Genomic DNA, 23,663 nt, shown 5'->3' on the forward strand with positions numbered 1-23,663 from the left:
TGAACTAATCTATGCACGGAATAGATCCAAATCTGTTCATCAACGGGATCATGAAGTGATTGTTTATGTGTATGGGATTATATAAAGTACATGGGACCTGCAGCCCTAAAACCCTTCAAGTATATTTTTCAGGTTAGTGCATCATATTCCAATTAAATTAATTTTGTTCTGTCATTTTAGACATGCTGTATGCCAAATAAATATATTTTACTCTCATAATCACATCTTCTTTCAAGGACCACAGTGAGCCTTTCAGCAGCCATAATTTGTAAGTGTCCATTCAGGGCAAGGGTTCACGCCATGATTTTATCAACCTTTTAAAAGCCTTTCTAGAACTCTGTTTCATAGTTGGTGAGACAGAGCTGCATTGACACACACATACATGTGAACTTGGGCATGTTCAGTATTACTCACAAAGACCGTTTATGCACTGGGAACTTCATCTGCCCCAGCTGTCATGCAGGAGTACAAATTGGGGGCGGATGAGGTGCACCAGGCCAAATGCTCCCCCATTTGGGTGCAGGAAGAGGTGGGTCAACCTGCCACGACTAAAACTCCAGCCTGCAGCCCAGCATGAAACCTCCAGTGCATAAACGGTCCAAGTGACAAGTACTCTGTGGTATTTACCCCAGTGTAAAAGGGCTTTTTCTTTTGTTTCATTAGATTATTATCCTGCCCCTGCCAGGAACATACAATACAGTGAGAAAATAATAATTCTAATAAAATCAAATTATTTAATTTATGTATTTGTTTGATTTATACACTGCTCCCTCTTGGGGTTGTGGTCTCGGGGAGGCAAACAAAAAATCCAGTTTTCACAGTCATCAGTACATAATAATAAAACAATAAAAATAGCAATGCAATTAAAACCATAATAATATAAAAATGTTTAAAAGTTGTGGCAATTGCCACTACTCAGCTCTGATCATGGCATATTCTGGCTTGTCAGTGTTACAATTAAGTGGTGGTGGTTGTGGGGGGAGAGAAAAGAGGCCTGATTTTGTTGTTCTAGTATATTCTCTGGCTGGCCTCAACCAAAGGCCCAGCGGAAGAGCTCCATCTTGCAGGCCCTGTGGAACTTAGTAAGCTCCATCAGGGCCCTGATCTCTTTGGGGAGCTTGTTCCACCAGGCAGGAGGTTTAGTTGAACATGTGGGTACAATGGGGCTGGAGTACTGCATTGCAGTAATCATTCAGACATATCTATTTTACATGTGCAATGAAACAAAAGCAAAAACAAATGGGCAGTTTTCATGAGGGTATGTGAAAATTGATAGACACTTGGTTGTACAGTCGTAAGACACGCAGAGATAGCAAAGTAGTAAGCCTCAACTCAAAAATGTCAAACATCTATTTTGTTTCCTACAGCAATATGCCTTTTTAAAATTATGGGGATGACAGCTAAGAGGAAGCTGTATTTAATAGCGCATGTGCTATTCTCTCCCCCTCCTCCAAAATTAGACATGTCCAAATCTCTCACATTCTTCAGCTGGTTACTTCACAGTGTAAATGTTGCAATGCATAGGGAAAGCAGGCCTCCTCTTCTTTAAATATGAACCCCCTATTCCATAATACTTTAAATAATATAGTCTGTAAGAAATTCTTACAATTGCCTTTTCTAACATATGCTGATGTCCTTAGGCTTGACAGGAGAAAATGCTTCACTGAGAAAGTATTTAGTCTTTTTAGCAAAGGGTTCCATTCATAATTACACTTAAGAACTCCCAGAGAGATTGTGAAGCCTTACTTCTGTTGTGAAATGGGCGTGTAATTTTGTTTCTCAGTATGTGATAGGCATTAGGAAATTCCCTTGTTCGAAACTCTGTATCATCAAGGGTGTTCTAGACTATTACTCAATGCATTTGAGTAGTGGGGGCAAATATAGTTTGCCATTTGAAGGGGAAGTATATCCGTCTCCCAGACAGAGCTTTTAAAGAAAGCTGGTAATGGAAATCCTACCTAATAAAATCCACAGTACACTGGAAAATATGAATTAAGTCTTTAGTTCTGACTAATCCTGTTGGGCAGTATAGCAATCCAGATTTGACACTACTAAATTATGTGGAGTTAAAATTTTCTTACCTCCCAGAGATAAGTGATCTCTCTCCTCCAAAGCAGGACAGCTGTTTTGATTTCTGAATTGCTAATGAGCACTACACCAGAATGACCACTTCTTTAAGTTGCTTCTTCAGGAATTTGGGTTCAATATATAGTAATCTTTGGGGTGATAGTTGGGATCAGCATCTAAATGGTGGTAGTTGATGAGCTGAAGGTAAAGGTGTGATAAAATTCCAAGTGATTCACTGAAGGCCAGGGGGAGGTTCTAGAGCCCTAAGCTGGATAGCCTAGTGGTCAAATAATTTCTCAGTGGTTTTAGCCATAAGCAGGGGACCATAATGTGAGGAGACAGCCTGAAACAAGAGTCCAGTTCTTGTGTAGTAGCCTAGAAGTGCACTGACCTCTAGACAATTATTTTTACCTTGAACAGAATTGGGATGGGGGAATATTGCAGGGGGGATGTAGAATGTTATGGTACAGCCTGATCTTGGGAGCTAAGCAGTGATGGTATTTGGATGAGAGACAACCAAAGAGGAATTTGCAGAAGAAAACAATGGCAAATCACCTTTGCTTTTTGGTTAAGTCAGTTGTGATTTGACTGCACTTACATAATGCGGGAAGTAGGGTCAGTGTTTATGAGTTTTGGTGAAATGTTTTTGGAAGTTGCTTAGTAAAGTTAAAGGTATCCCCTGTGCAAGCACCGAGTCATGTCTGACCCTTGGGGTGACACCCTCTAGCGTTTTCATGGCAGACTCAATACGGGGTGGTTTGCCAGTGCCTTCCCCAGTCATTACCGTTCACCCCCCAGCAAGCTGGGTACTCATTTTACCGACCTCGGAAGGATGGAAGGCTGAGTCAACCTTGAGCCGGCTGCTGAGATTGAACGCCCAGCCTCATGGGCAAAGCTTTCAGACGGCTGCCTTACCACTCTGCACCACAAGAGGCTCTTGCTTAGCATCTCTCTAAACCAGAATTCTCAAATTGATCTTTGTATCTAAGTTTACTGTTCTGGAGACTCGCCCAGCTTAGGGGTAATTAAGAAAAGGGATGTCGTTGCTGAGAACCAGTGGTGAGTTACCGCTTCAAAGAAAAGGGAGAGACCTGATGGGAGGTAATTTGACTGTGAGCAAGGTTGTCATCAGTGGTGCTGAGGTGAACCTGCCTTGCTGATGAAAGAGAAGCCTTCTATAAGAAGGCTTGTTCCAATGGCATTTTGCATATAAGGAGAACATGCAGGGAGGCTCAAGATTGGGCCAGATGGCTTACATTTCAGTAGAACTTCTGAAGACATGCCTTGGCTTTGCCTATGAAACCTGTATCCTGCTTCCCTGCCCCTCCAAACATAACACTAAGCAAAGGAATCATGGGACAAACATGTTGGTATCTGTATTGACTACTCATAGCATGGACTGAGGTGCAGATTGCCATGTGCCTATTTCACTATTTCATATTGGGGAGAACTGCCAGCCGGGTAAGTGTCTGAACCAGCCTCAGAGTATGCGCCAGGAAGTTCAGTTGACTTCTCTGTCCAGTTAAGTGCATAGGCCTCTGGAGGCCAATCTTGTGCTGCAACATGAGCATTCTTTGCACAGGCAATGACAGATTGAAGTATTTCCGCAAAGGCCAGTCTTCGTGTGTCTAGCAAGTGGATTACCTCTTCTTTGGCTAAAGGATCAAGCCAAATAGTTATGCCAATGCAAAGGTTAAAACCAGATGTGAATCTCACCCAGGTAAGAGGGCCAGGAGGGTCAAGTTAGAGATAAGCATCAAGCTGGCATGAGATCAAATCCTATGGCAGGAGAGAGAGTCATAGTGCATTTAGGGTTGACTTAAACCTCTGGTGCCCTGTCACCTTCCTTTAAATACTTGGTAAATGTTTTGGTTTTTGCATGGGCAAAACTGTTAAGATTTGTACCTATGTGTAGATACAAACACCTATGCACTTCTAGCCCTGTCCTAGTATATGAACAGCCAAGGGTGCAGCATTTTCTAGAAACTAAATCCATAATTGCTTATGAAAATATAAACCATCAGGATAAAGGTGTCTGTGACAGAATGCCTCTTGAAAGTTAGGGTAAAATGACTGTCTGGGGGGTGGGGAAGACATCAGTTCCAAGCAGTTTGTGATGGAGGGAATTAATGGCCTCAAGGAAGCCCACTTGACCTCAACCAGGGCCAGAGCTTTCTCCATCCTGGCCCCCATCCTGGTGGAACAAGCTCCCAGGGCCCTGACAGAACTTGAACAGTTCTTCAGGGCCTGCAAAAGGGAGCTACTCCACCAGGCATTTGGCTGAGGTCACCACTTCCCATTGCCTGCCCCCCCCCCGAACCTCCTTCCTACAGCAGTCACTGCAGATCTGCTCAATCCACTGGGCCACCAGTATGCGTTGATTTAATGTTCTCTCCAGGGTTCTATCATTCTATAATGTTTATTGTTATCACTGTATTATTATTATGAATTGAGTTATCTGTATCATTCCTGTTTATGTAAATCACTCTGAGCCTTCGGGGAGGGCGGTATAGAAATATAATAAATAATTGTGGAAACGGGTAGACTTTCATTTTTTTTTAAATGTGAAAATTGAACTCTGTGTATTTTTACAGTAGATATTCAGCAAAGGGAGGGAGAATTAACTGTCTTCGTTTTCATTCATTTGGCATTTTGGGCACTTAGAGAACTTTCTCTGCCCCAGATTCCCTTCTTTACAACGCAACATTCTTTGAGTCCCTTGTGGAAATCAGTGGGCAATGGACTAATGAGAGCGAAACAAATTGAAATTGGTTGGTAAAGTTCCTTTAACAAACAGACAAAGATTAACTTTCAGTCTGGCTTTACCATTCTGACGTCTTTGATAACAAGTGCAGCAACAAAAAAAACAGTTTTAGATGGATGTGGTTTTTAGATAGATGTGTCACAAATGGAACACTTATTTTTTCCCCTCCTGACTATAAACCCTTCCCCCCCCCAAGAGTGGGTGAAACTAATTTTGGAAGACCATTTCCTAAAGTATTTGTTAAGCTTATTCTCATTAATCTTTGAAATGTCACTCAGAATCTAATTATTTATACTTTGAAATACTGTGATGCAGCTGTATAACAGTTCCTGATCATGAAAAGCAGTGTGGAACCAAGCAAGCAAAGATGGGATGGGGTGTTATGAATTGCAGTTGTGTACTTGATTTTCCATGCAGCTCTTCTTTTTAAAAAAATTAAATGATTGCTGATTCCTACAAAGCCATGTCATATCTTCAAAGTGGCTTAAATCCCCTGTCATGGTCTCTGCCTTTGTGCATTTGGGTTTTATAAGGACACATGTTGAGGTGCCTGTTGCTCCCTTAGCATTTCAGTTCTATATGCTTGAATGATTTGTCTTTGTGTGTGTGTGTGTGTCTGTGCTCTGTGCCTTGGAGACATTTTGGTCATTTGAATTCTGGATGCTACTTTCCTGCTTACAACTTAATACATGGCTTGTGTTTGGGAGGCTGTATCGCGAACTTAAATGGACTCTGGGGAACGGTAGAGGACAGGAAGGCCTGGAGGATCATTGTCCATGGGACTGCGATGGGTCGGACACGACTTCGCACATAACAACAACAACAACAATAACAACATCTTTAGACGTAATCAGAATTCTTGGAGAACTAAGCACCGCTTAAATATTTAATTGTAAAGATTGTAGTTTTTTTTTCTTTCCCCAAACTGTGTGAAAAGTTGTGTTGAAACTGTAGAAGAAATTAATGTTTAGGGAGGAGCACGGCTCAGTGGGAAAGCACGTATGTTGCATACAGAGGATCCTGGGTTCAATGCCTGGCATTTCCAGTTCAAAGAATCTCAGATATCAGGTGTCGGCAAAGACCTTTTTCTGCCCAATATGTTTAAGAGCTGCTTCCAATCACAGTAGGCAATCCTGTCATGCTAGATAGACTCATGCTCTAATATGGTATAAAATAGTTTTGTACATTAACCCTCATTCAGTTGGGTTGCCCGGTTTTAATGCCCTTTGGCAGGGGTAGTCAGACTGTGGTCCTCCAGATGTCCATGGACTGCAATTCCCAGGGGCTCATGGGAATTGTAGTCCATGGACATCTGGAGGGCCACAGTTTGACTACCCCTGCTCTTTGGAAATGATTAGGTCAGATTTTTGGTTGTCACAAGCTGCCATAGTTTGCAAGTGTATGTTCTTCTTTCACACGTTTTAGGTTAACAAAAAGATTCTGAGTAGACTTATTTCATCTCGCTTTATAGATAGGAAAGTGAGAACAAAAGGCTATATGGTCTTAAGTTTTTTTAAAGATGTTTTTTTTAAAGTACACCAAATTATGAAACCAGTACCCAGTGCATTATTGTTTGAGTGTCTATTGCTTTGTGTCAATAAAATCTTTTATTCAGTTTAAATAATGAAAATATACCACTGTTTTCTTGCAACCTAACTTGTTAGTTATATTTATCCAGTTTTCTGCTGTCCATGTGAAGTCTAAGACATACTTAAGCTATACTCCTCTTCTGTGTGATAAAAGGCACAAGATCCTTAGGCTTGGTGTAGGGGTTAAGAGTGGTGGCTTCTGATCTGGGCAGCTGGGTTTGATTCCCCACTCCTCCACATGCAGCCAGCTGGGTGACCTTGAGCTAGTCACATTCCTGTTAGAGTTGTTCTCACAGAGCAGCTCTGTTAGTGCTCTTGTGGCGTAGAGTGGTAAGGCAGCGATATGCTGTCTGGAGCTGTCTGCCCATGAGGTTGGGAGTTCGATCCCAGCAGCCGGCTCAAGGTTGACTCAGCCTTCCATCCTTCCGAGGTCGGTAAAATGAGTACCCAGCTTGCTGGGGGGTAAACGGTCATGACTGGGGAAGGCACTGGCAAACCACCCCGTATTGAGTCTGCCATGAAAACGCTAGAGGCGTCACCCCAAGGGTCAGACATGACCCGGTGCTTGCACAGGGGATACCTTTACCTTTACCTTTAGTCCCACCTACCTCACAGGGTGTCCATTGTATGGAGAGAGATTCTTTCAGCCAGTGAAAAGCAGGGTATAAAAACCAACTCCTTTATTCTTCTTAGGCAAGATCATAGGCTTTATACTTGCTCCAGTCAGTAGCAGATCAATAAAGGGTGCCACATGAGATTCTGTCCTCCCAATTCCCAGAAGCGTTGCCACCTCTGAATTGGGAAATATTTGGAGATTTTAGGGTTGGAGCCTAGAGAGGGTGGGATTTCAGGTAGAGAACTTCAGCAGGGTATAAGGCCACACAGTCTACTTACTCCCCTCCCTAGTAGCTGTTTCTCCAACTGGAGGTCTTCCAGAATTCTACTTGGGAGAGGACTGTGGCTCAGTGGTAGAGTATCTGCTTGGCTTGCAGAAGGTCCCAAGTTCAATCCCTGGCATCTCCATTAAGGAACAGGTCAAAGGTGATGTGAGACATCTCTGCTTGACATCCTGCAGACTTGCTGGCAGTTTGAGCTGCTAGTTCTGCCTTTGATGGGCCAATAGAAGGCTGCTTCATGTGTTTACAACAGATCCCCTAGAGAAAATGGCTGCTTTGGAGGTTTAACTGTATAGAATTGTGCCCCTCCCCCTCCCCTTCCCCCTTCCCCCTTCCCCTTCCTTCCCAAATCTCTCTCCTCAGGTCCCCCCCCCCCCCTCCCAAATCTCCAGGAATTTCCCAACCTGGAGCTGGTAACTATAAATGAATGCCTTTTTTGTTATTTTAGCATTTTGTCTCCAGGTACTTCAATACATTATGAGTTTACTTTTGCTGCTTATTGCGATAAACCTATTTGGAAGAAGTTTAAACAAAACCGTATCTGGCCTTACTTGTAAATCCTGAAGAAGAGAGATACATAATTGGTTTTGTAGGTACTTTAAGGCTTTTTGGCTGTGATGGGCAGCACTATGATAGTAAGGTTCCAAGTGCTGATGTAACAGTGAATGAAGGGTTAAAATTCCTCACTAAGACCGTTTATGCACTGGGAACTTCACTGCCCCAGCTCCTGTGCAAATGCTTCCCCATGTGGATACAGGAAGAGGTGGGGCAACCTCCCATGACTAAAACTTCAGCCTGCAGCCCGTCATGAAACCTCCAGTCATGAAACCTCCAGTGCATAAACGGTTTAAGAGAGAACTTGAATGACAGGCAGCTCCAAGCACCCTGGTCAGCAACAGCTGAGAGGTAATTGATATAGTAGCTCTGTACTGGTGGGAACTGAGTTAGAGTCTGATTCAGAGAGGAGTCTGATAGAACCTGACTGTGCCTTAGCTGACCATCTACTTTGAGGAGAAACTTTGGTTAGGGAACTGAATTTTGCCTGAAAGCTAGTTTACACTGTGTCTGGAGAACTGGGCAGATATTTGGCTGTGGAAATTTGGGCAGTGAAGTGATACTCCCAGTTTAGGCCAATTTAGGCCAAAGTAGAATTCTTCCAAGAAGAGGAGGAGGATCGCTGCCCAGAAGAGTTTCTTTTAGGAGCAACCCCCCCCATCAGAAGCCCCAATGTGTGCATGCATAAATCCTTTCAATTGGCAACATAATTACTCCATAATAGGATTATTTTCAGAGAAATTTGAGCGATCTGCGGTCAAAGTATATGTGGCAGCTGCTCCTGTGTTACAAGACACTGCCAGGTGGAAGATATACTCGACTGTTGGCTTAGAGCAGATTTGCATGGTCATATTTTCTTATACCACATCACCTTTTTGTGATTTATACTGCTGTAGCTTTAAACCTGGCTTAATTTGCACATAAGATCCTTCGTACTCAGTTCATTGGTCAGGCAGCTGTTGTGGACTTCCCTTCTCCCCTGTGCATGCACAGAAAAGCAACACACGCCTCCTGTGTTGTCCTCAAATGACTTGCTTAGGTGGTGAATCTTGAATCTCATTGGAATTCAGTATGTGTGATAGACAGATACATTGGTTAGTGAGCTTCTGTTTACTTTAAAATGCTGAGCTGCCTGCAGGAAGAGCTGCAGAATCCTGGCTCAGATCAACAATAACAAATGAACACAGCATTTCTTACGTTGAGGCTCTAGAATGGGGGTCTAAACAGAGACCTGTCTCTCTCTTTGTCATTGTCTTCTGCCAGCAGGGTGAAGAATTGTTTATTTTGTTTGGCATACCACAGATAATTATTATTGGTCCCCTTCTATGGTTTATGTGGCTGTATGTGTTTATTATATTGTTATAAATCATTCTTGATCTTAAAGGGTGAAGGTAGAGCATCTACTTGGCAAGCAAAAAGTGTCTGGTTCAGTCTCTGGCATCTCCAGTTGGATGATCTGGCAGGTGGTGATGTGAAATACTTGGCCCCAAGACCCTGGAGAGCTACTGCCCATCAGAGTAGAAAGTACTGGCTGGGATGGACTAAGGGTCTGATTCAGTATAATGTTGCTTTGAAGTTTGTCACTTTGGGGGTCCTATTTGGGTGGAAAGGTGACACGAGAATGTTCTAAATAACTATACTAGTTGAAAAGTGTATGGAAGCATCATTTTGATATAGAACCCACTTAGATGTTCTGTTCTTTGCTCTGCTCTGGTTCGGCCTCATTTGGAGTACTGTGTTCAGTTTTGGGCACCACATTTGAAGAGGGATGTAGACAAACTGGAGCGTGTCTAGAGGAGGGCAACAAAGATGGGGTTTGGAGACCAAGACGTATGAAGAAAGGTTTGGGGAGCTTGGTCTGTTTAGCCTGGAGAGGAGACGACTGAGAAGGGATCTGATAGCCATCTTCAAGTATTTAAAAGGGTGTCACATAGAGCAGGGGTAGTCAACCTGTGGTCCTCCAGATGTTCACGAACTACAGTTCCCATAAGCCCCTGCCAGCATTTGCTGGCAGGGGCTCATGGGAATTGTAGTCCATGAACATCTGGAGGACCACAGGTTGACTACCCCTGACATAGAGGATGGAGCAGAGTTGTTCTCGTCCCGGAGGGACAGGCCATAATCAGTGGGTTGAAATTAATTCAAAAGAAATTCCATCTAAACATCCGGAAGAAATTCCTGACAGTTAGAGCCGTTTCTCAGTGGAACAGGCTTCCTCGGAAGGTGGTAGGTTCTCCATATTTGGAAATCTTTAAACAGAGGCTGGATAGTCATCTGACCGAGAGGCTGATTCTGTGAAGGTTCACGGCAGGTTACAGTGGATGAGTGATAGGGTTGTGAGTATCCTGCATAGTGCAGGAGGTTGGACTAGATGACCCATGAGGTGTCTTCCAACATTATGATTCTATGATTCTCTGTCTGTGCTTGTCCGCAGTGTACAAACACTGTTATCTATTGCTTGTTGAAACAGGACAGTAGAAGTTGAACAGTTATCTGCGGAAGTGGAGGCTCAGAATAACCAATATACATTGTACTCCCCATTTAGAACAGAGGAATTACTGGAGAAGCATTCTATCAAGAGCAATGACAACAAAATGCAACCTCTAGGTTTAGAAGCAGTCTATATAGTATATCAGCTTCTGATGACAAGAGTAGGGGAGGTCTCTTGCATTCCTTTGCTGCATGTTTGAATGATTTGTACGGGTCCGGATGCTGACCTTGATGGTGCTCAATCCATAAAGGTTCCTCTTTTAATTTTAGTTGTATTCAGGGTTTATCAAAGAAGAGTATTCGTGCAATGTCACAGAATTAGCATGATGTGTTCCAGTATTCAATAGGCAATATCCAGTTTTAAGCAAACTTTTTGGATTGGCATTCTCTTCCTTCTCATAGTCATAATTTAAGGAGATCACTGTCCATAGTGTCTAATACCATTTCATCCATCCACAAGCAGGGCCAACCCAAGAATTTTGGATGCCTTAGGCCACCTGCTAGCCAGGCATCCTGGGCTACCACGTATGGACCCAGTACAGAAAAGGAGCCACCCCTATCATGTGAGCCAGGTGGCTGTGGAATCCGGTGGCAGCAGAGCTGGTGGCTACTTGCTCCTTCCTACCTACCTGCTTCGTGGAGATGAGGTGGGTAGGAAAGAATAATACGTATTTTACTTATTTGCCTTGAGTCTCAGTGGTAAATAACAGCAAAGCATTATGTGGAAATAATTGTAGGTATGGTTTGTTCTCAGCATAAAATATTTTGCTTTGCTGATGCACTGAACAACGAGCACAGTATTCCCAAACTCAGAAGCCTCCGTTAAAATCGGATTGCTAAATTTTATATGGAGCTTTTGGAAAGGGAGGCTAAAATTAGACTGGTAAGAGTGTGCTTGCATGTCAGTGTTGATCTGGCATCCTGCGCATCTTCGTCATTGCAAGCAGGCAGAGACATCAGATTAGTTCTGACCGCCCGCTTTCTTAATAACCTTCCCCTAAATGTTTTGTGTTTTGTAGAATTTCTGCCGCACAATTTCTTGTTCTCATGGGTTCTGAACAAAAGAGGGGAACCCCCTTCATTACCGTGGGCATCTCTGTCGGTTGACACAGGTCACTAAAGTGCGTAGATCTTGTTGTCGAGTCCTGTTATTTATGTCGCATGGCTGGAATAAGCAATTTTCATAGCTGCAGACTTGGGAAATGGTCACTCCCTTGCTTTTGCTTCTGAAGAGCATTTCCTCAATGTTTTGTTCCATTTAGCCAACTTGCATTCATTGCTTTCTTCCCTCATTAGTTCCTGCTGACCTTATAGTTATCTACAAATGCTGCTTTCCAGCTGTTGCCGAACAAGTTCAGATCTGTGCTCCTGGCTCTCATCCTTTCTCTGATCTCATTCTGCTGCCACCTTTTCCTGCCAGTTCTCTTGCTTGCTTTTGATAGGGAAGGGTGCTTTTCTGCAGATTTTACGGCCCTCCAAAGAGACTTGCATCTTGTTTCAGAATAGATGGAATCCATCAGTGCAATCCTATGAAGAACTGTTTATGTCCACTGATTTCAAGAGGCATCTGTTTTCCTCCCATTTCATCTTTACAAGGGAGATGTCACTGAGAATGAGCTTGCCTCATGGAAGAGGCACATTTTCTTCACTTTGCATCACGGGTGGTTTGCTGTTGTTTTTGCAAAGGAATTCTCCAGCATTGCCCTGACCTAGATAGCCCAATCTCAAGCTAGCTTCTGGATGGGAAACCTTCAAGGGATACCAGGGTCATGATGGAGAGGCAGGCAATGGTAAACCACCTCTGAATGTCTCTTGCCTTGAAACCCTATGGAGTTGTCATAAGTCAGCTGTGACTTGATGGCACTTTCCACCACATTCTCCAGTAGCTTCCTAGGTCCCAAGGTGGTGTACTTATGAATATCAGATGTGCTGGATGGAGAACAGAAGAGGGATTGTGAACTTGTTGGTCTCTATGGTGCTACTGGACTCAGATCTAGCTGTACTTCCTAAACTAGATGAGCCATTTGTAGCTGAGCAGTTCTTTTGAGTAATGTGTAGAACAGAAGAACACAGTATCTGATTGGAAAGAAGCTCCTTTACTAATTCTTGGCTTCCTAATGGGATTCTCAATTTCATCCATTTTCATGGTGGTTTTTAAGGAATGTCACATCAAACACTATGACCACATCTTTATCATGAAGACCGTCTTTGTACTTTAGGTGGCTATTAAAAGGTTCCTTCCTGGCAAATAGATGGGGAAGAAATAGATGGGGAAGAAATGGAGGTAGTGATATATTTTATTTTCCTGGGCTCCAAGATCACTGCAGATGGGGACTGCAGCAAAGAAATTAAAAGACGCTTGCTCCTAGTGAGGAAAGCTATGGCAAATCTAGACAGCATCCTAAAAAGCGGAGACATCACCCTGCCAACAAAAGTGAGTCTAGTCAAGGCTATGGTCTTCCCAGTTGCAATGTATGGCTGTGAAAGTTGGACCATAAGGAGGGCCAAGCGTCAAAGAATTGAGGCTTTTGAACTCTGGTGCTGGAGAAGACTCTTGTGAGTCCCTTGGACTGCAAGGCAAACAAACAGGTCAGTCCTAGAGGAGATCAGCCCTGACTGCTCCTTAGAAGGCCAGATCCTGAAGATGAAACTCAAATACTTTGGCCACCTCATGAGAAGGAAGGACTCCCTGGAGAAGAGCCTGATGCTGGGAGCGAATTAGGGCAAAAGAAGAAGGGGATGATAGAGAATGAGGTGGCTGGATGGAGTCACTGAAGCAGTTGGTGCGAATTTAAATGGACTCCGGGGAATGGTAGAAAACAGGAAGGCCTGGAGGATCATTGTCCATGGGGTCGCGATGGGTCGGACATGACTTCGCACCTAACAACAACAAAAGGTTCCTACAGCTCTGCATCCTGAAAATGTAAATTTTGTGCAAAATGAATACTGCTACAAGCCCCTTTTATTTCCGCTAAGAAAACCTGCATAATCTCCTGCAGTATTCCACAATCTAGTGCTACTGCTCCAATATGCCAAAGTTTCCTATTATGCCTTACATTGGCCTATTTTTTAATGTGCTATTTTGTGAAAGCCGCAGTGGTTGTTTAAACCTCCATCTTAATGTAGCAACGGTTCATATTGCAAAGTGAAAATGAGGGGCTTTTTGCACGGCTTCAAAATAGCACAATGGTTGCTAATTGAAAACGCTACTAATTTGCCTTAACGCACGACGTCGTAGACAATCTGCAACACTCCTGAAACCAATCAGCAAAAAGTGCTTCGTTGTAGCGCTTTTAGGGGAATCCCAAAAAGTGGATTCACCCTCCGGAAAGCGATACACTCCTGCAACCAATCTGCAACAGTAGCGAAAAAGACCTGTGCGTTCCCATTGTTGCGGTTTCTTCAAAGTCCCTCCTCCTGAGCCTGTCCTCCAAACTTCCGGCAAAGCGATCGCCATTTTTTTTCCCCCGAGCGAGTGGAGATCAACGCACCGGCGAGCCTCCATTTAGCCAGTGAGGCTTCCCAGGCTGCAGTCCCTCCTCAGAGCTGTTTACAGTCACTAAGCACAAGAAGCCCGCAGAAGCCCGTTTGCTGATGTATTTTCCCTTTATTTTTCACACTGTTTCGGCTGAAAATCGCGCCCGTGAGGGGGGGGAGGGGGGATTTTTTTTTTTCACTCTGAGGCAGCGTGTTAACGATCATACGATCAAACGACAGCTCAAACACCCCAGGCAGCTGGATGGGTCTCTCCGTTGCAACGAATCTACCCAGATTCGTTACAATGGGTCTGTTTTTTTTTTTTTTTTTAAACCTTCCTTAAAGGGAAAGGGGCTGTTTGGGAGCATGCTAACAGCTGCCCATTGGCTGCTTGATGGCCAGGGGCGGGACGAGCTTGGCAATAGCGCTTCCTTTCTAGCGATTTCTGCCGAGACCGGAAGCTAAAAAACGCAACTGATTCCACTACAAAGGCAGGTATGCATAACGACGAATTCCACTATTTTAAATGGCGATTTTTCATTCCGCAAACAATTTGCAACAAAGATCCCCGTGCAAAAAGGCCCTGAGTATCTCCCTGAGATATGCGAAGATGTGGATTTGGCAAAGATGTTCCATTGGCCCCCATCACACCTCCTTCAAATATTACTTTCTCCAAAAAAGAGATCAGGAACCCGTCATACAAGATGAGGGTTTCCGCAGGGCCGTTTTATCCATGTAGCACATGCTATGGGACCTGCACTTCCAGGGGCCCCGTGTGGTGCCTTCCGCCCCATGAGTCAGGGCTGTAGCCTTTCTCTGCCTTCCTTTGCCCTCTTTAGAGACACTCAGAATAACACCTTTCCACTGTGTGGGTCCCCTCTCCCCGGTCTGGATGTTCCCTTCGCAATTGTACGTTGCTAGGACTCCACAAATCCTTAAACTGGTTCTGGTGCTACGTGCCCTGGGAATCCTTAAACCATTCCTAAATGTCCCTATCCATAGATTGGCTTCCAAAAGGGGTGGGTGGGGTGGGGTTACATGACTTTGTGTCTGAGACAGTGCCCCATGGATTGCAAAGTGTGTATTGTCTTTCTTGTATAATCCAAAAATTAAGAACAGCTATTTAGCCATCTTATGCTACAAGCTTAGTGCATGAGTGTGATGGAGTGGAACAGCTTCTCCATTTGCAAAGCAGGGCAGGGAGATTGTTACGGATTCCGTTCTCCCATTGCAGATTTGTAATTTGCTGCCCACACTGTTTCCTTTGGTCTAGTTCTTCCCTGATTATGTGAAATTATAGGGCTGCTTCAGATGTATGTCCTGATGCAAGCAACTGTAATTTCGAGGCCACTGAGTTCTGGTGGGAACTTCTTATTCAATTTATTTCCACAAGCCCTTGTCATTTTTATGGATCACATTCTGATATATGGCAACTGTGACAAAGTAAATGACCGTTTAAAACCGTTACAATCAAGTATTGCTCACCTGCGTTGCAGAATTCTTCTAGTTTGAACTTTACGTCCTCCCCCCACCCCATTCACACACTCTTCCTGCAGTCTCAGAGTTTCTCTCTCTTTCTTTCATGCTTCCTCATCAGTGGAATTTCCCCCCTTTGGGGCATTTCTACTTTTTAAATATCCACTGATATTATTTGCCTTTAGATAGACACTGTCCCAGAACCTGATATGTATCTACAAATCTTCCGCCTTTAAAACTTTTTCTTTTCCAACAATGGTTGGTGTTTTTTTAACATATTAAATGCTTCAGTTTATTTGCTGGGGCAATGCTTTTCATGTATCCTTGGAAACACTCCTATGAAATAGACCTCTCCCTTTTTAATCACCTTTTTATAGGTGAGCAGACTGTTTAGTTTATAGATATATATGAAATTTGAAATCCTATGGATGATACCTATTTCCCTCGTTAATAGGGTTGCTGACCCCCGGTTGGAAAATTTCTGGATGTTTTGGGGATAGAATCTGTAGAGGGCAGGGTTTGGGGAGAGGAGGGACTTCAGGAACCCATGATGCCCTAGATCAGGGGTAGTCAACCTGTGGTCCTCCAGATGTTCATGGACTACAATTCCCATGAGCCCCTGCCAGCAAACGCTGGCAGGGGCTCATGGAAATTGTAGTCCATGAACATCTGGAGCTCCACAGGTTGGGTACTCCTGCCCTAGATACCTGGCTTTTTCCCCCAGGGGAACTGATCTCTGATAGCTGGGGATGTATAGGCTCCACCTGGAGATTGTCAGTGCCACTCATGGACCAAGAACCATGAACCAACTAAAAGAAGCAGTCATTGACAGAGGCACGTGACGAAAGCTTTCCTATAAAGTCGCCGAGGGTCGGACGCGACTGAACGGATAACAAGAACAAAAGTGTATATGATGAAGTGGAAGTCTGAAGGCCGTTAATCTTCATACTTGATGGGATACATATATTTTTGCATTCACTTGTTATGAGAAATTACCATAGTCCTTTAATGGGTTTGTTTTTCTTCACCTTCCTCAGAGGGAAATCATGTCTGCTTTTGCTATGGTTTTTGGTTGTCCGGGTTGCCAGGTCTGGGTTGGGAAGTACCTGGAGACTTTGACGGTTGAACCAGGAGTGGGTGGGATTTGGGATGGGGAGGGACCTCAGTGGGGAGGTAGGGTTGTCAGCTTCAGGTTGGGAAACTCCTGGAGAACTGGGGATGGAGCCTGGGCACCTCACTGGGGGCCAATTCCAAAGCAGGAGGAACTGCACCCTTTAGCCTGGAGAGGACCTGTAATTTCGGAGGATCTCCAGGTCCCACCTGAAGACTAGCATCCCTAAGTCTTGTATTCTACATAAATTTGTACTGTTCCTCAGTTTTCCTTATTTCTTAAGCTAACCATATAAAACTTTTTGTTTCATCTTTTGGTAGGTGACGTATTCATGCTGTTCATGTACAATATTTACATGGGGCAGCTACTGTCAAAAAAGTTATAACTGGGGAATGCCTCCCAATATTCTACAGAAGCATCTGCCTGGCTATTAAATCCCATTTTACGACAACCAGTATTGTGAAAATCAGCCTTGTGAACTGAAAGGAGAGAACAACTGAGTTCAAGACAGCCTGAGAAACAGGAAATAAACATTTATTGCCTTGTTATGAGCTCATGATTGTGCAGATCTAGAACTTTGGAGACTTTATTTTGAAAATCTGTAAAGCACCTTGCCAGGTTGTATAATGCGCCAAGTGGGAGGGTCACTGAGCTTCATATAAGCATCAGATCTTAGTGATGCCATTTGTCCCTCTTCCCTCTGTCTCTTTTCTTGCTCTGGGCCTTTTCAGAATCTGAGCATTTATTTTAATCATCTTTGTTAGTTCCCATTTTTGTGGAGTAGCTTGAAATTGTGATTGGAGACGGATCCTGCCCAAGGATTTGAAGTGAAAAGGCACATAAATCAGCCTTGCTTCACTTCAGTGTTCATAATTGTCTAAGTATCTTTCTTGAAAAACAAATTGTGGATTTATGTCTTTTATATGAAGGTAGCAGTATCTGAACCCCCCCCCCCCCCCCACTGTAGTGCCAACTTCCAAAACCTGAGCCTCTGCAAGATGAGCAACATTAATTATCTACTGGAATGTTGATAGTTCACCTACTTGAACTTCCTGTCTCTGCAAAATAGGAAATAGCCCAGTGTTTCATGATTACCAAACCATGGCAGGTTGGCTGCTTTTAGCTTTGATATGTAGGTGTGATGTGTTGGTCAGCTGTCAGGCATGGCTTTGTGTTATGTAGATCTGCAATTGGCTCTCTCAGCATGTTCAGGAATAAAGCGTACCTGTGAGGAGCCTAAAGATCCTCATTATGACAGTTTATGCACTGGAGGTTTCATGTTGGGCTGCAGGCTGGAGTTTTAGCCATGGCAGGTTGCCCCACCTCTTCCTGCATCCACATGGGGGAGCATTTGGCCCAGTGCACCTGATCTGCCCCCAATTTGTGCTCCTGCACGGGAGCTGGGGCACTGAAGTTCCCAGTGCATAAACCGTCTATGAGAAGCAACTTAAACCTCATGGTCCCTTGATAGAAATGTCTCCCAAAAACCTGTACTGATTACGTTCTCCCTGCAACTAATAGCATGGGAGAAGTTCTGTCAAGTGGAGTTAAATCTGCCTTTGCCTGCCATTCAAATTCAGTGCTGGCCCATCCATGGCTCCTGTTTCATTTTAAAGGAATGTCAGCAATCTCTCAATTAAGTAAGCTAGAATGTAAGTTAAAGCGCTGCAGTCCTAAGCAAGTTTATACCCTTCCAAGCCCATTGACTTCAATAGATTTAGAAGGGTATAAATTATAACAGTTTAGGATTACACTGTTAGTAGTGGTCGTGGGACATTTCTGATGTTGTTCGTGTGCAGAACACTCTTTCTTGTCTGTTAATTTGAGCTGTGTTTAATTTGGTTGTACTTATACTGTGAACTGCTCCTATTTTTAGAAGCAAACTGTTTCCACATTTGTCCTGTAACGACAGCATGACTAATAAACTGAGTAGGTAATGAATCAGCATTAGATACATTGTAGTGCAACTGCTTTTAAAAACAGCAAAATACTAAACTTCCATCATAAAGGAGGTGGCCTGAAATACTGAGAATCTAATTTATATTTCTTATGGGAAATCACATCTTTACACTAGTCCTTTTTCATATATGCCATCATTTTATAATTTCTGTAACATGTTGCTTTCTACCTTTGGGTATCATTATCATTTTATTTAATGTCATGTTCTGCATGTTCAATGCATATAGACTAACAATTTCATAATGGCTCTAAAACAGAGTTTACCATCTTATTTCCAGGAGATCTTCTCCGGAGGGTTTGCTGAGAAATAATTGTAATAAATACACTTATCTTTTTTCAAAGTGCCTAACCCACACTATTTATTTCAGTTCAGACCAGTCTTTTCCCACCTTTTGACCATGGAGGCATGCCTAAAAAACTTTCCAGGCTCTGAAACACACCAGAAGTGATGTCAGATGGACATACTTCCTTGCCATGCCCCACCCACCAGAAGTGACATCACCTGGACACAATTGATCAGTATTGCTAAGGCTGTCAGCTTCCATGTGAGGCTTGGAGACCTCAAAGAACTACAAACTGATCTGTAATCAAGATCCTACATAGTAGAGAAAGAAGTAGATGGAAGAACTCTCCCCCTCCCCCGTGAATGCTAAACTCTTTTTAAAAACTCTTTTAAAAAGCTCTCATTTGTTTATAGTGTGCATGGCATCAGTTCACTAATAAAATACAATGATTATGAAATGAGAAGTTAATTTCATTTTTGAGTGTGATTTTCTGTGTTTACTTCTGCTGCCCCCAAGCCCCGGGGGTTGCCAGGCCCCTCTGCCACCCCCAGGCTCCAGAGTTTGCCAGGGGCCTTCTGCAGGCTAGTGCCTGGCCTCTCTTCCATCCCCCTCACCGCCCCGAGCTAAAACAACATTCACCTCACTCATTGAACTGCCACTAACACAGGTCGACTCAAACTGAGAGGAGTCTCTTGGCAAACGTTTGAATGGCTAATATCCATCCATTTCCCATCTCCTCCAGATCTGTCTTTGTGGGTGGGTTGACTTGCTCCTATAAGGGGGGAAATGTCATTTTACATTTAAAAAAATCTTCTCCATGCCATGGTGCACCTTGGGAGCTCTTGCAGCACACTGGTGTGCCATGACACGCTGGTTGAGAATCCCTGGTTTGGACACCAGCAGAATAGAGCTCTGGAGGGTAAATGCAGACTAAACTGGCCCTTCTCACTGCCATTCTACCCATAGATTGGGAGGGGGAGTCACATGAGATCAGTATCCTGCAGTGGGAGCCAGGAGGTTGGAAAGTTCAATTCTGCTGATGGAAAATTTTATCTAGTTGGCCTTGTGGATGTCTTGGAATACTTGTTCCAATAGCAGATTTTGTCTTGATTGAGATACTTGCCTGTGTCAAATGATTCACCCCAAATGTTCAAATTGGATACCAGCTTTGGCTTTAAAGGGAGAGCAGACATCTCTATACTTGGTCGTGCTGGAAGGACAAAGGGGATTTTTGAATGCTTGAAAGCTCTGCAGCTTGATAAGTGGTCAAATTGCTTAAGCTACAATGACATGCATTTAAAATGATTTTTGCACTCCACTTGCAAAAGAGAAGGGACTTTCTGTATGAGTTGCTGTTTCTCTTTGTAGAGAGTGGAATAAATCAATGCAATTAATTGTGCTCTTCTCTTGCCCAGATATAGCAAGGGAGATACGAATGTGGAACGAGGTTTTTGGATGCAAAGCTAAATGTGCGTTCTTTTTAAAGTGAGAATGTCATTTATCCTTCACTGAACATGCTGGTTTAATCTTTTGATAGCAGCACCAGCTGCTATCTCCCAACCATATATTCAATTGATTGCTACTATCATTTGAGTTGGTACTTATATGCCACTTTTCTCTACCCGAAGGAGTCTCAAAGCGGCTTACAATCCCCTTCCCTTTCCTTTCCCCACAACAGGCACCCTGTGAAGTAGGTGAGACTGAGAGAGCCCTGATTTTTATAGACAGTTTTATGTATTGTTCTTTGTTCTTATGTAAACCGCCCTGAGCCTCCGGGGAGGGCGGTATATAAATATAATAAATAAATAAATATTACTGCCCGGTCAGAACAGCTTTATTGGTGTCATGGTGAGCCCAGGGTTACCCAGCTGGCTGCATGTGGGGGGGGGGGAGCACGGAATCAAACGTGGCTTGCCAGATTAGAAGTCCGCACTCCCAACCACTACGCCAAGCTGGCTCTTATAGCATGATTTACGTTTTAAGGCTCTTCAGTCTTGTTCCATCTTCAAGCACCTGGTGTGTGTGTGTGAGGATGTCTTCCAGACCAGCTTCCACTTTCCCCCCTCCCTCAGGCAAGCTGTGAAGGTACCTTCCAGATATGTTAGACTGTCCAAAGTTCACTCTCTGTTTCTAAGGGGTCACTGGTAAGGTTGCGAACCACTGCCTCAGAAACCAAAATGGCTTTCACAAAAAACCCTTTCACAAAAAACCCCAGAGGCCCCGTGATGTTGCACTCATTGGAAATAGGTAGCTCTGGGTAACTCAACAGGGAGGTCCCCTATAGGAGGAAGATGGTTTTAATTGATCTGGTTGGGTGATGTAACAGTCTCATAGCTGATGATGTTCTTCTTGTTGCTCCGGAAAATGAAATCAGATAGCAAGATGCCAGAACAGCTGTCACAGTAGGCGGTTTCTAACTGTTTCTGCATAACAGAATTGTGCTCATTTAGAAATGGATATTTTTCAGATTGGAGCCTAAAATGTGTATAAATGGCATTGAAGAGCAAGACAAGGCATATCCTTAATTATGTTGCAAAAAGGGAGCCACTAAGAATGCATCATGTGTTTGAAGCTGTGCTATCTATCGTACAACTCTGCTATTTAATGACCGTTTATGCACTGGAAGTTTCAAGCCAGCCTGCAGGCTGAAGTTTTAGTTGTAGCAGGTTGCCCGACTTCTTCCTGCACCCACATGGTGGAGCATTTGGCCCGGTGCACCTCATTTTCCTGGCCCGGTGCACCTCATCCACCCCTAATTTCTGCTCCTGCATGGGAGCTGGGGCAGTGAAGTTCCCAGTGCGTAAACAGTCAGTGTTAGGACACTATGGATGTATTCTGGCTGTGTGATTCTGAGAGTCGGACTCAGAAAAACAGACGGGTTTATTTATTCCGTGACTCTGAACCCAACCAATGTGTTCCAGCACTGACTAAGTATTGTTTTAAGCACATGCTAATAACAGAAGGTTGAAAGTTCCTTCCCAGAGAGGAGGCAGCTGCATGAACCCCCTGGACAAACATCTGCATTACACAATTGTAAGCATATGTATGTATCGCTGCGTTGCAAATTACAGTAAATGGCTGACCAGAATGCCTTTATGGAAAGGTTTGTTAGAAGACATGAATCATTCCCTGCTGTTGTGTGAAGAGAGCTTTGGTCATTTGGCTGCAATGCATTTTTACATCCTTATCCCTAACTTTGCACACATACAATGCCATAATGATCAGGGAGTCAATCCGCCTTTCCTATCAGCAGTCGAGCACTGTCGTCATTTTTCATGCATTCACATCCTTTGTGTAGGTTTTGCTCAAACCAAGGGAAGGGCAAATGTAATGTGTATGTAGGCAGGGCCTCTCCCCTAGACTGGCCTTGAAACAAACTGGAGTTGCCAGTCTCCAGTTAGGGTCTGAAGATGTTCCTGCTATTGCTGTTGATCTCCTGACTACATTTTCCTGGAGAAAATGGCAGCTTTGGAGAATGAATTCTATGGTCTTGTATTATGCAGAAGTCCCTTGCCTCCTCAAACTCCGACCTCTCCACCCCCAAAATCTGCACATGTCTCAACCCACAGCTGGCAACCCTGAACAAATTCTTGGGCACAAGGGCTATTTGTGGGTCTTGTGCAGAGGATAAGGGGACTATTGATAAGGGGACTACTGAAAAGTTCTGCCAAAATTATTTAAGACAAAAGGGTGTCTGTGCCAAAACGTGTAAACAAGAAATGTCAATCTAAATTTCAATAAATAGAGTAATGCTGGAGTGCCAGCTCTGGGGAAATACCTGGAGGTTGGGGATTTGGGGAGGGGAGGGAATTCAATGGGGTATAATGCTTCTAAGGTGTCCATTTTCTCCATGGGTTCAGCTGTAAATCTGTTGTCTGGAGATCAGCTGTAAATCCTAGGAATTTTCCATCTACCACCTGGAAATTTGCAACGCTAAATGATACTTCTGCATAGGGGTTTTAAAATAAGGTCCAGTGTGCTTTAAAAAAAATTAAAATAAGGCTAGCATACAATTCAAAGTTTATAATTTTTCAGGCCTATTTCTGGAAAAGAAATCCAAGCACTTATCTAGGTGCCCCAGTCAAAATCTGTGATATCGAAAATGCTTAACTTTGGCTGATGTGTCCCTTACTTGTTCAGTGACACAACCTTCATAGGATGTGTTGAGGTAATGGGAGCTCATAAGCATTGCTGCTTTCAAGGGAAGGGCTGAGTGCTGGATCCACAAACACAGCAGACAGCATACAACATCGAGAGCTTAGGGCTGATCCTGCGTTGAGCAGGGGGTTGGACTACATGGCCTGTATGGCCCCTTCCAACTCTATGATTCTATGATCAAGAGCTTTTTTGCATCGTGTTGGCTTTGCTTCTGAAATGTTAAAATTTTGGTGTGACTAAAAAAAACAAACAGAATTGGGCGGAATGCAGCTTTATTTGTTTCCGGGTTTCAGGGAGTCGTTCTTTTCTTCTCTCCTACTTATTGGATTCTAGCCATTGGCGATTCCCATTGCAAACAGGCAGACAAATGAAAACCCATAGAAGAAATGCTCAGAATGATCACTGCTACTGATTTTGGGGAGGCTTTTTTTTTTTTTTTTTTTTTTTTTGGTAAAGTGCCATGCATTACTCATCATTTTGCAGAAGTTCTCTAATACAATAGCAGAGGTTAAGAGGTGGATGGTAGGAGTAAGAGCAGACGGTTTCTGGAAGCCAGTGCTTAGTAAGACCTTTCCGTGCAGAGCTGGAATTGGGCCATCGCAGGCATAGAACAGCAAGTTGAAAGTGCAGGCTTGCTTCCTGGGTCAAATTATAAAGCATGGAGTCTGCCGGTAAGTTAAGGAAGGTTGCGCACGGAATGCTTTTAAACCTGCTCTTTGTTGATATCCCTGTGTGTCTTGTTTTGCTGGCTCTTCCCTCCATTAAATTGGAGGAAACATGTTAGGCATGGGATTGATTGCATTGTTTATGATGAACACATGGGAAAGAGATGCCGTT

At 43.6% G+C, this 23,663-nt stretch overlaps 1 protein-coding gene across 6 annotated transcripts in view; it reads left to right on the plus strand.

Annotated features, from left to right (window-relative positions):
- MITF (melanocyte inducing transcription factor) overlaps window positions 1–23,663 on the plus strand; it is a 163,993-nt gene that overhangs the window by 38,419 nt on the left and 101,911 nt on the right. The window contains exon 1 of one of the 6 annotated variants that reach the window (XM_077325154.1): window positions 23,378–23,497. The exons of the other annotated variants lie outside the window; for them this stretch is intronic. The gene's annotated coding sequence lies outside the window, so the exon portion shown is untranslated. Of the gene's footprint in view, window positions 1–23,377; window positions 23,498–23,663 lie in introns of those variants that run through there. 6 annotated transcript variants of the gene reach the window in all.

The sequence above is a fragment of the Paroedura picta genome, chromosome 3, assembly GCF_049243985.1.
Source record: "Paroedura picta isolate Pp20150507F chromosome 3, Ppicta_v3.0, whole genome shotgun sequence".
Classification (NCBI taxonomy): domain Eukaryota; kingdom Metazoa; phylum Chordata; class Lepidosauria; order Squamata; family Gekkonidae; genus Paroedura; species Paroedura picta.